We start from the raw sequence: 14,631 nt of genomic DNA, 5'->3' as shown, positions 1-14,631 counted from the left end.
TCGTTGATAATTACCTATAGTACAACTTTATAACATTTATTCATTTTTAAATATCAATCAACCAATTCACAATTTATATTCCCTATCAACATGACTCGGGCTCGAACGGATACATGGATCCCAACCAACACACCAATTTTACACTCAAAACCTTATTGGAACATTAGAAGTAAATAGATTGCAACCAGCAATCATCGATATAACCAAAATAGAAGTTGTGTTGTACACTCATTAGAACATCCGAAGGAAAATGCGTCCAACGCTCATTGACATATAGCCGAAGTAACCCATACTCACTCAATCTTATGGCATGTCAACTATATTTGACTCTGCCCGAATAGTTGATAGAGTAATCAAATATCCAATTCATCATATAGCTCAATTTACATTTCATCATTTTCAATTCATCAACCAATTCATCATTTCATTAAATAACATATTTCAACCCAATTCAAAGCTAATATCATATATTCATCAAGTTACAACATTTTCTATTTCTTTCCATTTAGTATTCCATTTCGATAACCAATCTCAATCATAGAAATTCGATTCAAATAATCATTTTCAATGCACCTCAATATCATATTATGCAAAATAGCATAAATATACAACACTTAAAGTCATTCGAATCATTGAAATACAAACTGAAGACTTAGGTTACTCATCATCGACTTTTACCTTTCATTTCCCTCTCGACAATCCTACGTTGTCTTTAGCTACGAAAAATAATCCAACAATACACAATATCAAATCAAATTCAATTATAAAGTCACACATATTTTGTAATTTATTTAATTTAGCCCTTAAACCCATAACAAGCATAACTTTCAATCTAGACATTCGGATTAAAATCCGATTTCACAAATATTTATTGGCACCTTGTACTTGTTATTCCTACCAAAATTTTATAACATTTTTTCATTTTATTCAATTTGGTACCTAATTTGCAAAACTATCAATTGAGCTTTATAGTTTAGTCCTTTTCAACATTCAAGCTTAATTTCTATTGATTTCACACCAATTTCATCAATTTCACAATCATGGAAACTTTCTAAAACTTTGATAGTTTTACAAATTGGTACATAGGCTAGCTAAATCAAGCTCCCATGACCTCAAATCTATAAAAATTAAAGAAAAATGGCTAGGAACTTGAATTTTTTGCTAAAAGTTAAGAAATGTTTGAAGCTTTCTTTGTTTTCTTAGCTATGAGAGGATGACAAGGAAGAAGATGAAGTGTTTTCATCTCTCCTTCCACTTTCTTTAGTATATATTATGATTATAACTTAATTAATTATATTTTAATCTTAATTAATCATATTTTACTTAATTAACAAAACATAACATTACCGTCCACTATCTCTTATTTTTACAGTCTAATTACTATTTTGGACCTCTAGTTAATTATAATTTAAGTCCCAAAGCAATTTCCTAATTAAAAATCTATAACGATTAGACTTTTACAATTTAGTCTCTATGCCTCAATTAAACACAATTTCAACTAAATTGAATATCCAAATTTCAATTCATATGTATATTAACTCCATAAATATCCCTGTTTAATATTTACTAACTCGATTTATGGAAACTGGTCCCAAAATTGAATTTTCCAACACTACTAGAAACTGGTATATGACTTCTGTATTATGTAGAATAATTTATAATAGTGGAATTCATTGCCCAATACATGGGTAAATGATATCCTTTCATTGGCGTTACATGATAGATGAAAAGTAAATGTGGTCACGAGTCATTCGTCTTTGTGATGAATGACTTAAATACTATTTGATGGTAATTGACTTTTCATGAAGGAAGATGTAATGGTTACAACTTCTGTAGTATGTAGAATAATTCATAGTAGTGGAATTCATTTCCCAAGACATGGGTAAATGATATCCTTTCATTGGCATTACATGATAGATGAAAGTAAATGTGATCACGGGTCGTTCGTTTTTATGATGAATGACTTAATTACTATTTGATAGTATGTATACAACTTCTGTAGTATAGTGGAATTCATTGCCCAAGACATGGGTAAATGATAACCTTTCATTAGCATTACATGATAGATGAAAAGTAAATGTGGTCACGGGTCATTTGTCTTTGTGATGAATGACTTAATTACTATTTGATAGTAATTGACTTTTGGTGAAAGAAGATGTAATAGTTACCATTAGATAAAATAGGATCATATTTGGAGAACAAATTTATCACAAAGAGGTTAAGGATATCCTATTAGGGTAACACACTTATGAAAAGGCCAATGGATGTGTACTAATCGAGTGGCTTTCATAATGGTATATTATTAGGGAGAGCTTAGTCACGATACTATAGTGGAATGACTTCGTGACTAAATGAGTTTATAATTAATAAGTGAAAAGTTGGAATTTAATTATAAATCATTTAAGCTTTAATTACATATGTCCAATTGGTCCCTCTGTTGCTCCCTCTACTAGCTCATTGAGATAAAAAAATTTAATTGCATGTTGAATCAAATGATCAAAAATGGATAAAAATGATAAAGTTAGAGAAATGAGTTACATTCGGAAATGAATGTGTTTTCTCAATAACGAAGGGAATTACCTAAGATTAATTAAAATTTTTGAACTATTATTTAATTAAATAATTGAAGTTCCAAAATGGAATTAAATTAATTGGTCATTGTGAACTGTTGAATGTAGAAATTAAATATATTTTCTCATAGATTTTTTACAATAAAGTTGTCGTTATTTTAATGGTGAGTTAAGAAAATTATTTAATTGAAAAGTTAATTTATTTAAATTAATTTAATAAATAATATTTATTTTAGGAAATAGAAAAACATGTATTGGGTTGGATTAAATTATAAAGTGTTGGGTTAAAAATTCAATAAGCACATATAATTGGACCCAATACAAGAGAAGCTCGAATCTCTATCATAATACATATAAAGGGAGACACACCCTATTAGCTGCTCCTCTCTCCTAGCTCAACTAGGGGATGAGTTTTTTTATCTATTTATTAAATAAGTATTATTTGTATTCTACTAATTTAACTAGGGCATCTCCTTATAAATAGATGACACCGGTAGAGCTAAAGATACAACAACTTTTACACAACTTTCAAGATATTATTTTTTACCTGAAATATTCAAAATTTATTTCTAATTATAAGTTATATTTTTGAAAATAAAAATTCTATCAATTTCTATAGAAAGAAATTCTACCGATTTCTATTGAGAGGGATTTACTTTCCCATTGAAAATAAGAAAATTATTTCTTGTTTTGTATTCAAATTGTTCAATCCCACACTTGAAGAGATTAATGGTACGAGAATAGCGAAGAAGACCATTCGATTGAAAGTTGAGAACGACAAAGATCCCTTTCGCACAAAGAACAAGTATTCTTCAGGAAAATTTTATTGTTATAAATATTACAAACCAGCTCTATTTTCAAATTTTTATTTTTTCACGGTATAATAAAAATCGTTTTCGAATCGAATCTTTTCCAACAAATGAATCAATGTTCTTTTTATTGCACAATCATCTACGCTAGTCCACAAGCAAGAAAGACCTCATTTAGGTGTGATTGGATATTATTGTGAAGCATTCTGAGGGACCATGGGTGATTATATGTGATTTCAATACCTTTTGTATTCCGATGAAAGGCATGGTGGATCAAGCCAGATGGAAGGTTGAAGTTGAGTGTCCCTTGAACTAATTGAAGATAATAACCTTAAAGACTTGGGTTTTTAGGGGCCCCAGTTTACATAGAATAGAATGAGCGTTTTTGAAAGGTGATAGGAAATTTGGAATGGGATACTTCTTTTCCAAATGTAACTGTTTTCCGCTTAGAGCGGTTAAAATTTGACCATTTCCCTCTTCCCCTCTCACTAGGAAATCAAAGATCTTTTAGAGATGGACGTTCGTTTCGTTTCTTTGTAGGGTTGTCCTTAGATCCTTTGATTTCAAAACTGGTTATGGAAAATTGTTATCTATTGCTAATATCTCAAAGAATATGGGTACCTTTATTTCAACAGTCAAGAAATGGAATAAAGAAGTTTTTGGAAACATTGTTGCTAGGAAGCGTAAAATCGATAGCCAACTTGGAAGATTACGAAGGGAGTCTATTTTCTTACGTGAGAGGGAGCAGGCTTGTAAATTGAACTGGAAAATGTTTTGGAATAAGAAAAGAAGTTTTTAAGGTTGTTAACAATTATGGTTGTTAGCTATAGTTAACTGTCAAGATAGCTGTTAGTTATTAACTGTTTTGGTTGACATTCACTTTATTAAATATGAAGGTTAGCTTTCTTGTATTGGGATGAGAGTTAATTCATTGAAAAAGGTTTTCCTAGATATTTCTTTCTTCCAATATGGTACCGAAAGCTAGGTTTTCTTGGTGAATGAGGTTAGTTTTGAGAAGGTTTTCTTGGTGAAGGAAGTTAGTTTTGAGAAGGTTTTTCATGGCTCTAGAGGTGGCTCCAAGATTTGATAGTCTGTGTCGTTCTTCAAAAACAGATGGTCAAACACATCCTTCGCATACTGAGTTAGGATCGACTTCTTGCATTTTATCCAAGAAGATTCAACATTTTCCCAAGGATGACACTGTCAAACTATGTGAGAATAATTTTCTCCTGTAGAAGCATTAGATTCTTTTGATACTTGAAGGATATGATCTAGAAGGATATGTCCTAGGCACCGTTAATACTCCCTTCCAATTCTTGGTTAATGAAGAAGGTCAACTAGTTGAGAATTCTAAGTTCCTAATCCATTGATAGGAAGATAAGCTTTTGGCTTCCTGGCTTTTATCCACTGTCATTGATGATGTTTTGGTTTATCTTATTAGTGCTCTTACTAGTTTTGAGGTGTGATTGACTATTCAAATGAGGTTTGCTGCGAAGTCTAGTATCAAAATATCCAACTTACGTCATGCCATGTATTCTCAAAAAAAGGGTCAACTTACTATAAAAGAAAATCTTTTAAAGATAAAGAATATGTGTGATAATTTGATTACTGTAGGATCAAGAACAAGTCAGCATAATCTTGGCAGGACTCTCGATTGAGTAAAAATCTATTTGGGTTGTTGCATCAGTGACTCAGGCGTCTCTTGACATGCTAACTAAGATGCTTCTCGACCGCAAAAAAAGACAATTGGAGATAATTACCGATGTGCCCATACAAGCTAACTTGATAAGCAGACAGAAAGAAGATGGTGATAATTGTTTGAAACAAGATTCTTCCAATGGGTAATCAAGAAACTACAATCAATAATTTAAACATAAAGGATGAAGTAAAGGTACTTATCGTGGCAGGGGGCGTGGAAGCAGGTTTACTCAGTCTTAGCCTCAGTGTCAGTTGTGTGGAAAGGTTGGTCATATGTTTGATAAAAAATTTTCTAGGTTACCTAATGATCAAGGTCAGTCAATGTCAATCAACTATCATAGTTTCGATAATCAAAGTAGTTATTACAGTCAAAATGATTCTGGTGTATTGCCTCAGTGTGTTAATATGCAATTCTGTTGTGGTGCTCCTTTATTACATGATAAACAACCCTCTTCAACAACAGATGTTGAGAACAACAGTCGAGGTCATCTTTACACTCCTCCTGATCAAGCTTGGTATCCGAACTCATGAGCAACAAATCATGTGACAAATGAAATGTCTATGCTTACAAATGTTGTGCCATATATAGGTATGAGTAAGGCGTCGATGGGAAATGGTCAATATGTTCCTATTACCAATATCGGTTCTCCTATTGTGTTTACTAGTTCTAGGGTTTTGCAGTTTAAGAATGTTTTGCATGTTCCAACTATTTTCAAGAATTTGATGTCAGTTGGCCAGTTTGCTAAAGACAATAGGGTCTACTTTAAGTTTCACCCTTTCAATTGCTTTGTGAAGGACATTCAGACAGGGATCACGTTACTAATGGGCCACATGCATAATAGGCTTTACAAGTTTGGTATTTCAATTGCTGGTGAACATTCAGGTGTTTCTGGAGCTACTTTTGGTTTGAATTTTTCCACATGTGTGTCTAATATTGAGGTCCAAAATGTTGAACTATGGCATAAGAGGTTTGGTTATCCTTGTCCTAGAGTTCTTACTTAAGTATTATTCAGTTGTAATGTTCATTTCAATAAAGCAAAATTGTCACAACTATGTACTGCTTGTCGGTTAGGCAAAGCTCACAAGCTGCCTTTTTCTTCATCTAGTACAATCTATTATTTTCTTTTTGAATTGGTTGTTTCGGATTGGTGGGGACCAACACAAATGAAATCAGATGGGTTTCTCTATTATCTGTATTTTGTTTATATGTACACTAGGTACTTTCTCAAGAGTAAGTCAGAAGCTTTGAGCTGTTTTATTCAGTTCAAAAAGTATGTTGAAGTGCAATTTGCTTACCACATAAAAAGATTTCAAAGTGATTGGGGGTGAGTATTGTTTAGTTACAACAGTTTTATCTCGAAGTGTCATTCAACATCGAGTTACTTGTCCTCACACTTTAGAACATAATGGGGTAGCTGAGAGGAAGCACTGACATGTTATAGAAACTGGGCTTACACTCATGGCTCAAGCTTCGGTTCCTTTAAATTATTATTCTCATGCCTTTATGCATGATGTACACTTGCTAAATAGGCTGCCAACTAAAGTTTTACAAGAAAAAATTCCTTATGAGAAGTTGTATGAAGATAAACCAACTTATTCTCAATTTCTGGTCTTTGGATGTGCATGTTTTCCTTACCTAAGGTCGTATAATCAACACAAACTACAGTTTCGATCAACAAGGTGTATTTTCTTGCATTTAGCTCTAATCATAAAGGTTTCGATTTGTCTCAACATGTTGTATTCAATGAGATCATTTTTCCTGTCTCGACATAGTCAAGTTCTAATTCTATTTTTCTATCATTTGATGGTAATATACAATCTCATGTGCCAATAATAGTTCTTGCTACTTCTGGTCGTTGTTTGTCATCTCCCCATAATGATTATTTGCCTCCTAAAAGGTTATCTTCCTCATTTAGATCTTCTAGTCAAGGTGATGATTCAAGTGCTAGTCCAATTCCAGGTGAAAGCTCTAGTTCTCCTACAAACAATGAGTTTCATGTGAATATTCTAGTCCAACTCAAAACAGTAATAGTCAAAGTGAGGGTCCCAGTTAAAACTGAAACTGTGATTATCAATATGATACTATTCTCGACTGACTAGTTTCTTCAAATATGCATCCCATGTAGACAAGATTGAAGAATTATATATTCTAGACGAAAGTGTTTTCAACATGGCTTGCTGACAAAGAACCATTGACTATTGAAGAAGCTTTTCAAAGTGAAGCATAGACAAAAGTTGTAACAGCCCGATTTTGGGCCTCGTCGAAATAGTGGTTTTGAGACCACAAATTCAGAGTCAGATAAATTATTTTGAAATTATTTTATGTGTTGTGGCATGATTATACGAGTGCATGAAAATTTTGGTGGTTTAATTTTAGCGTTTGCATGCTTAATTGTGAAAAAGGATTAAATCGCATAAAGTGCAAAAGTCCTATTTTGATAGCTAAAGGTGTCAAATAGCTAGAGAACCAAAACTGGGGGTCTTTAAAGGGCAAGTAGACCCTTAAAATAGAGGTGGCCGGCCATAGGGACAAAAGGGGATGAGAAAGTCAAAGTTAGGTGGCCTAAATTGAATAAAATAAAACATAAGAAAAAGGCTATCATCTTTTTTTTGTTTTACTCCTTCTTCCCCATCCATTTTCCTCCAAGAAAATGGCCATGGAAGCTTGACAAATTTCAGCAACTTAAAGCCTTTGCAAGTAAGTGATTTTGAGGGCTTTTCTTGAATATTTTTGTACTTTTGAAATCCTTGTAGCATGAGCTTTCTAAGAAGGGAACTATTTTGCAAAATGGTTAAAATTTTAGGGTTTTTCCATGATAGTAGACATGTTGATTTCTGAAATTTTATGGAAGAATATGAGTTATGGTTGTGAAATAAACAACTTTTGTGAAGTAGTTTTCATGGAAACCTTAACTAGGGACCATTTTGCATAAATTCTAAAATAGATATTACATGTGTGTAATAATGAGAATTGTGGGCTGCTTCTAGTATAAAAATTATTCGGCTAGGCTTGGTTAGTGAGAAAATGTGATAAAAATTGAATTTCGAACCTAGGGGTAAAATGGTCATTTTGTGAAAGTCTAGGGGCAAAATGGTTATTTTGCCTAATTATGAATTTTCGAGTTTCTAGATTAATATGCTGATGAAATGAATGAATTTCTATCATTTTAGATCAAGAATTACAAAATTCGGCCTAGACCGGCAAAAAGCAAAGCTAGTGGACTAAGTTGAACTAGTCACCTACATTTTGTATACCGAGGTAAGTTGTATGTAAATAATACAACTACATTGTATTATTTGTGTTTGAATTGATATAGCATGAGTTTCTTGATTGTGGAAATGATGAAGTATGAGGATAATTGAGATAGTAGAATTCCGTTTGAACCTTAGGAAATAAATCAGATATTCATGCCATGACATTCGGGTTACTTGTGTGCTAGTGTAAAACATGTCTGGGACATGCATCAGCCACATTTTGAGAGCCAGTGTAAGACTATGTCTGAGACATGGCATCGGCATTGAGACGAGAGCTAGTGTAAGACATGTCTGGGACATGCATCACTACGAGATGTGTCAATGTAAGACCATGTCTAGGATATGGCATCGGCACGTATAAAGGTGTTAGTATAAGACCATGTCTGGAACATGGCATCAGCACGAATATGTGAGAGCTGGTGTAAGACCATGTCTGGGAAATGGCGTTAGCCTCGGTTTCGTTAGTCAGTGTAAGACCATGTCCGGGACATGGCATCGACTTGATGGATGAGCCAATGTAAGACCATGTCTGGGACATGGCATTGGCATTATACCCTATGTTTGAGGCTTAGTGAATATCCGATAGCATTCCAAATGGTTCAACGGTGAGAATTACAATTTAAGTGAAATGAGAAAAGTATAACCATGTTTTGAGTGGTACAGGTACCTATTTGAAATGTATGAGATGTGATATCAATATATGCTACGTGAATTATATTGGATAGTAATGAGTAAGTTGTACTTATGCCTACTATTGTATTTGGAGATTGATGATGAATGGTAAAGTTGTTGTTATATTTATTTGCATGCAACTTACTAAGCTTTATGCTTACTCTATCTCCTTTCCATTTTCTTATAGTGCCGCCTAATTAGCTCGAGGATCATCGGACGTCGGAGGCATCGATCATACTATCAACTGCAGCACTTGGTATAGTTGGTTTTATTATTTTGAGTATGGCATGTATAAGGCTTAGACTTTTGAGTTTTGTGTCAATGTTAATTTAGCCAAGGTGTTAGCTTGGGATGAACCCCTTGGTTTTGTATAAAGCCTTGATAATGGCTAATATTCATTATTGATATATGCAAATGGTGATGATATTTTCATGAATGAGTTAATGCCTTGTGTGGATGATTAGACTTTGTGCTGTTGTATGGATTTGTCATGTTAGATGTTATGTAGGTTGATGCAAATAAAGGTGGCAAAAAGGATTGGTAAATAGACTTATTTTGTCCACATGGATAGACACACGGGCGTGTGTCTAGGCCGTGTATGACACACGACTAGCCCCATGGGCGTGTTGTCCGGCCGTGTGTCCCCTGCACGTTAAATTTGCAAGTCAGTATGCATGGTAGTAAACACACAGGCAGAGACACGACCGTGTGTCTCAGCCATGTGAAGGGCACGGCCTAGCGTGTGCCTTGGTCGTATGACCCTTAAGGATTGCTGACGTCAGAAACAGAATGTCAAGGTTTTTGAACATGGACTGAGACACAGGCGTGTCAAGGGCATGTAAGGGACACAGGCCATGGACACGGGTGTGTGCCAGCCCGTGTAAAAACCCCTATAGGTTCGAATTGAAAAATAAATCTACACGAGTAAGGGACACGAGCATGTCCATAGGTGCTTAGGCCGTGTGTGCCACACGGACCATCAGCACGACCATGTTCATGTTCCACACGGAAGTGTTGCCCATCCACACAGACGTGTGCCTTGTTTCAAAGGTCATTTTCCTAGTGTTGGTTAAAGGACCCGAGTTGGTCCCGAGTAGTTTCCAAGAGATGTTTTGGGCCTTGTAGGCCCATGATAAGAAGTTTTAGACAAAGTTTGAAAAAGTTTTAATTTTTGACGGGATCGTATGATTTGACTTGTACGTGTGAATATGATTTGTGAACGGTAATGCCTCGTACCCAGTATCGGCTTCGAACCTGGGTTAAGGGTGTTACAAAAGTAACTTAACAGGAATTTGATGCATTGATTCAAAATCGAAACTGGGATCTAGCTCCACTACCTCTAGATAGACGTGAAGTAGAGTGTAAGTGGATTTTTAAAGTGAAAAAGAATGTTGATGGGTTTATTGTTCGTTATAAAGGATGATTGGTAGTTCAAGGTTATTCTCAACAGGCAGGTATCAATTTCCAAGAGACCTTTAGCCTCGTTGTCAAGCCTACAACAATCAAAGTGGTCATCACGTTGGCTGTTTCATTTGGATGGCCTTTCAGACAATTTGATATAAATAATGCATTTTCAAATGGTGACCTAATTAAGGACATTTATAAACTGCAACCACCAGGGTTTGAGAAAAATTGTGATGGTCAGCAACTAGTTTGCAAGTTGAGGAAAGCTTTATATGGTCTTAGACAAACCCCTAGAGCTTGGTTTCACAAGCTAAAGGAATATTTGGTGGCTATCAAGTTTATGGTATCCAAGTTCGATGCATCTTCGTTTGTTCAACAGTTTGGCATTAGTCTTATCTATATGCTGATCTATGTGGAAGATATCATCATCACTAGAAATGAAAAATGACTTATAAATGAGTTTTTTCATTCATTGAAATCCTAGTTTGCTCTCAAAGATTTGGGAAAGTTAAGCTACTTTCTAGGTATCGAAGTAACCTACACTCCAAAGGGTCTATTCCTTAATCAAAGAAAGTATATCCTCGATTTACTTCAACTAAGTATGATAGATAAATCTAAAGGATCACCCACCCCAATGGTCACAACATTCAGTTTTTCAGGCCATGTTGAAAGCTCTATAGAAGATGAGCCTCTCTATAGGAGCATTGTAGGTGCATTACAATATATTGTAATCATACGGCCGGATATAGCTTTTGTTGTGAACAAAGTTTGTCAATTCATGCATAAGCCACTTGATCTTCATTTTAAGATTGCCAAAAGGATTTTAAGGTATTTACAAAATAGCATGGACCATGGGTTGTTGTTTACTCCAACTCCTAAATCGAGTTTATAAGCATATTTTCACTTGTGAATATATAATGCGAATGTGAAAAGTATAAACATCGAATCAAGTAATAAAGTGATAAGTTGGATCGTCTCCACAGGGATCGGAATAGGTAAAAAGATGGTTGAGTTATCACTATAAACTATACTAATTAGGCTTATGGCAAAGTAAAAGAATAACGAGTTGAAGTGAAGTATTAATGTATAAAATAAAAAATTAAAATAATGAATAAAATGCTTTGGCAATTCTACGAGATAAAGTTAAGAGGATTGATGTTGTAGAATGGGAAGGTTGGAATTACTTGGATTATATCTTAATAACATAATAATGTCATGGAAAAATCTTGGCAAAATTACTGTTTAAAGTATAACTACTACATTTTGCTTCTTTTAAGAGCTAGAATTAAAATTATCATTCTAAGTCTTTGTACATCTACAAGTCTCAAGAACAATACCTTACAATTTTCTTCCTTACTCTGTACAGATCACAACTTTATGTCTAGAGTGCTACGAGTATTCGTTCAAGTACTCTCTCGTATCATTCGATTACGATCCAACTTATTTAACCTTTTTAGTATTAAATTAGTCTAAGGATATACTATGCATTCATCTATGTCTAAAGCTTGTATGAATATATTTAAAATAATCCAAACCAAATAAAACAATAGATCTATTCAAAATATCACAATGATCATAAATGTATCAAAATAAATCTAGTAATTCCAACCTAAATGAAATTAGTTTATGGGTTGGGATTTAAAATCCAAAATCAGAATAACATTCAACATCATCATTAACAGTTTAGAAATCACAAAAATTAATCAACAGAATGAAGGTAGAACTGTAGGAGCTTTCACCACTCCAGTTTTCACTTCAAAGCTGCTGAATCGTGTAGGACCCAAGGCTAATTGCTCGTCCCTTTCCTTACATCTCTGCTCTCTTTTTAAGCTACTACCCTCTCATTCTCTCTGAAATTTCTCACGAGTTTTTTGTAGAGAAAACTACTATCCAATTCCCCCTAAGATCCTCGTGTATCTTCGCTTTTATAGGGTAGGTCCTCCTTTCTCAACATACACTTTTCTCCCTCTTTTTCAGGTGAATTTATCTGGTACACGTCCAGTTGGCTGAGAATGATGAGGACTGAATGTTGCATCAACATTTTCTTAGAATTGTCATAGAATTTGTGTTAACAATCCATCCAACCTTTTGTCATAGCAATATTTCACTTCCTTCATTCTCTTCCTCCTTCTTCCCTTTTCTTCATCATTCTTGCACCTACTGCATACAACAACCAATTCCTTTCTCCCCAACAGTAAAAGTAACATGAAATGACATTTAAAGCAAAATAGAAGCATTATTATGCAATGTTCTAAAAATAACCTAAAATGCAAATATTTCACTTAAGTACAGGCATTTAATCAAACTTAGAGGTTCAAAATATAACTCTTGAAAAGAGTTATCACATATTCATATATGACTTGGGGAACTGATGTTGATGATAAAAGATCAACTACTGGATTCTGTGTGTTTCTTGGTGGTAATCTGATTTTGTGGAGCTCAAGGAAACAGCAGGTGGTTTCTAGATCAACAATAGAAGCCGAATATAGAAGCTTAGCTTATGCCACTGCAGAGTTGATTTGGTTGCAAGCTTTACTGAAAGAACTACGTGTGGATGTTACCAACAAGTTAGTACTCTGGTGTAATAGTTCAGGTGCTATGGTTGTTGCTACAAACCTAGTTTTACACTCAAATTTCAAACACATCGAATGGACTTGTTCTTTGTCAGGGAAAAGATTACTGCAGGGACACTACAAGTAGGTCATGTTCCAAGCCAAGACCAAGTTACTGACATCCTCACAAAACCTTTATCTGCTGTTTTTTTTTTAATAATTTTCGAGACCAGCTTTGAGTTTTCAATAAGAGTGATCAAGTGCTTAACAGTCACAGAAGACAAGAGATCCCAAGCAGAAGGAATGTTATGGAATAAGAAAAAAAATCGTTAAGATTGTTAGCAGTTAGGGTTGTTAGCTGTAGTTAACTGTCAAGATAATTGTCAATTATTAACTGTTTTGGTCAACATTCACTATATTAAATATGAAGGTTAGCATTGTTGTATCGGGATGAGAGTTAATTCAATGAAGAAGGTTTTCCTAGATCTTTCTTTCTTCCAATAAACAAATGGCATGACTTAGAGGAGATGCTCTAGAAACAAAAGTCCAAGAGTGATTGGATTCTTTAGGGGGATAAGAATACAAAATATTTTCATTCAAGAACCCTATCTAGAAGGAGGTTTGGTCTAATCGTGTCATACCTCTAAAGCTTGTTGAAGATAAAAGGGTTATAATGAAGATACTTTGTATTGGGGAGTAGTTTATTTTTTCCATAAACTTTATACTATTGATGTTATGGATTTGACAAGAGTTAAAAGCTACCCGAAACTCAAGGAAATTGATGAAACATATTTCACTTTGTCAAATACTCCGTTGACCAAGGATGAAGTTCGGGCAACTTTGTTTCAAATGGCGTCATTGAAAGCTCCAGGTCTCGATGGGTTGCATGCTCTTTTTTTTTCAAAAAAAATGGAATATCATAGGTGATTTGGTTTTTTATATGCTCAAAAAGTTGTTTGAAGGTTAGAGCTTAGACCTTTTGCTAAATAGAACTCTGCTCATCTTGATTTCAAAAGTAAATAATATGGAAAAAAATTTACCATTTTCGCCTAACCAACCTATGTAATGTAATGTACAAAACTGTGACAAAAAAATTGCTAATAGGCTTCATTGAGTGCTCCCCAAGATCAGTGCCCCTAATCAAGTCAGTTTTATTATGAGTTTTCATATAACGGATAACATTGTCATCGCTCAAAAAGTCATTCATTTGATGCGTACAGAAAAAGGTAAAGTCACATGATTGGCAATCAAAGTTGATTTAGAGAAATTGGCAATCAAAGTTGACTTAGAGAAAGCCTACAATCAAATACAGTGAGATTTTCTTAAAAAGTGTTCAACAGACATTTGCATTCCTTGTAACATTAGATGATTATTTATGATTTGTGTCTCTAAAGCTTCTATGTAGGTTCTTTAGAATGAAACATTAGCGAATGAATTCTTCTCTTCTAGAGGATTGTATTAAGGAGACTCTCTTTCGCCATGTTTGTTTGTATTGGGAATGGAGAAACTTAGTTTGTTGATTTTGAATGCTGTTGAGAGAGGTTTATGGAAGCCCATAAAACTAGCTCGAGATGGTCCTCTCCTCTATCATTTATTCTTTGCAGACGACTTGGTGCTTATGAGGAAAGAGGATTTGTCTTAGGTGACCATTACTCTTGATATTTTATGTCA

This window comes from Gossypium arboreum, chromosome 9 (genome assembly GCF_025698485.1).
Source record: "Gossypium arboreum isolate Shixiya-1 chromosome 9, ASM2569848v2, whole genome shotgun sequence".
Lineage (NCBI taxonomy): Eukaryota > Viridiplantae > Streptophyta > Magnoliopsida > Malvales > Malvaceae > Gossypium > Gossypium arboreum.
Note: the sequence above shows the minus strand (reverse complement) of the source record.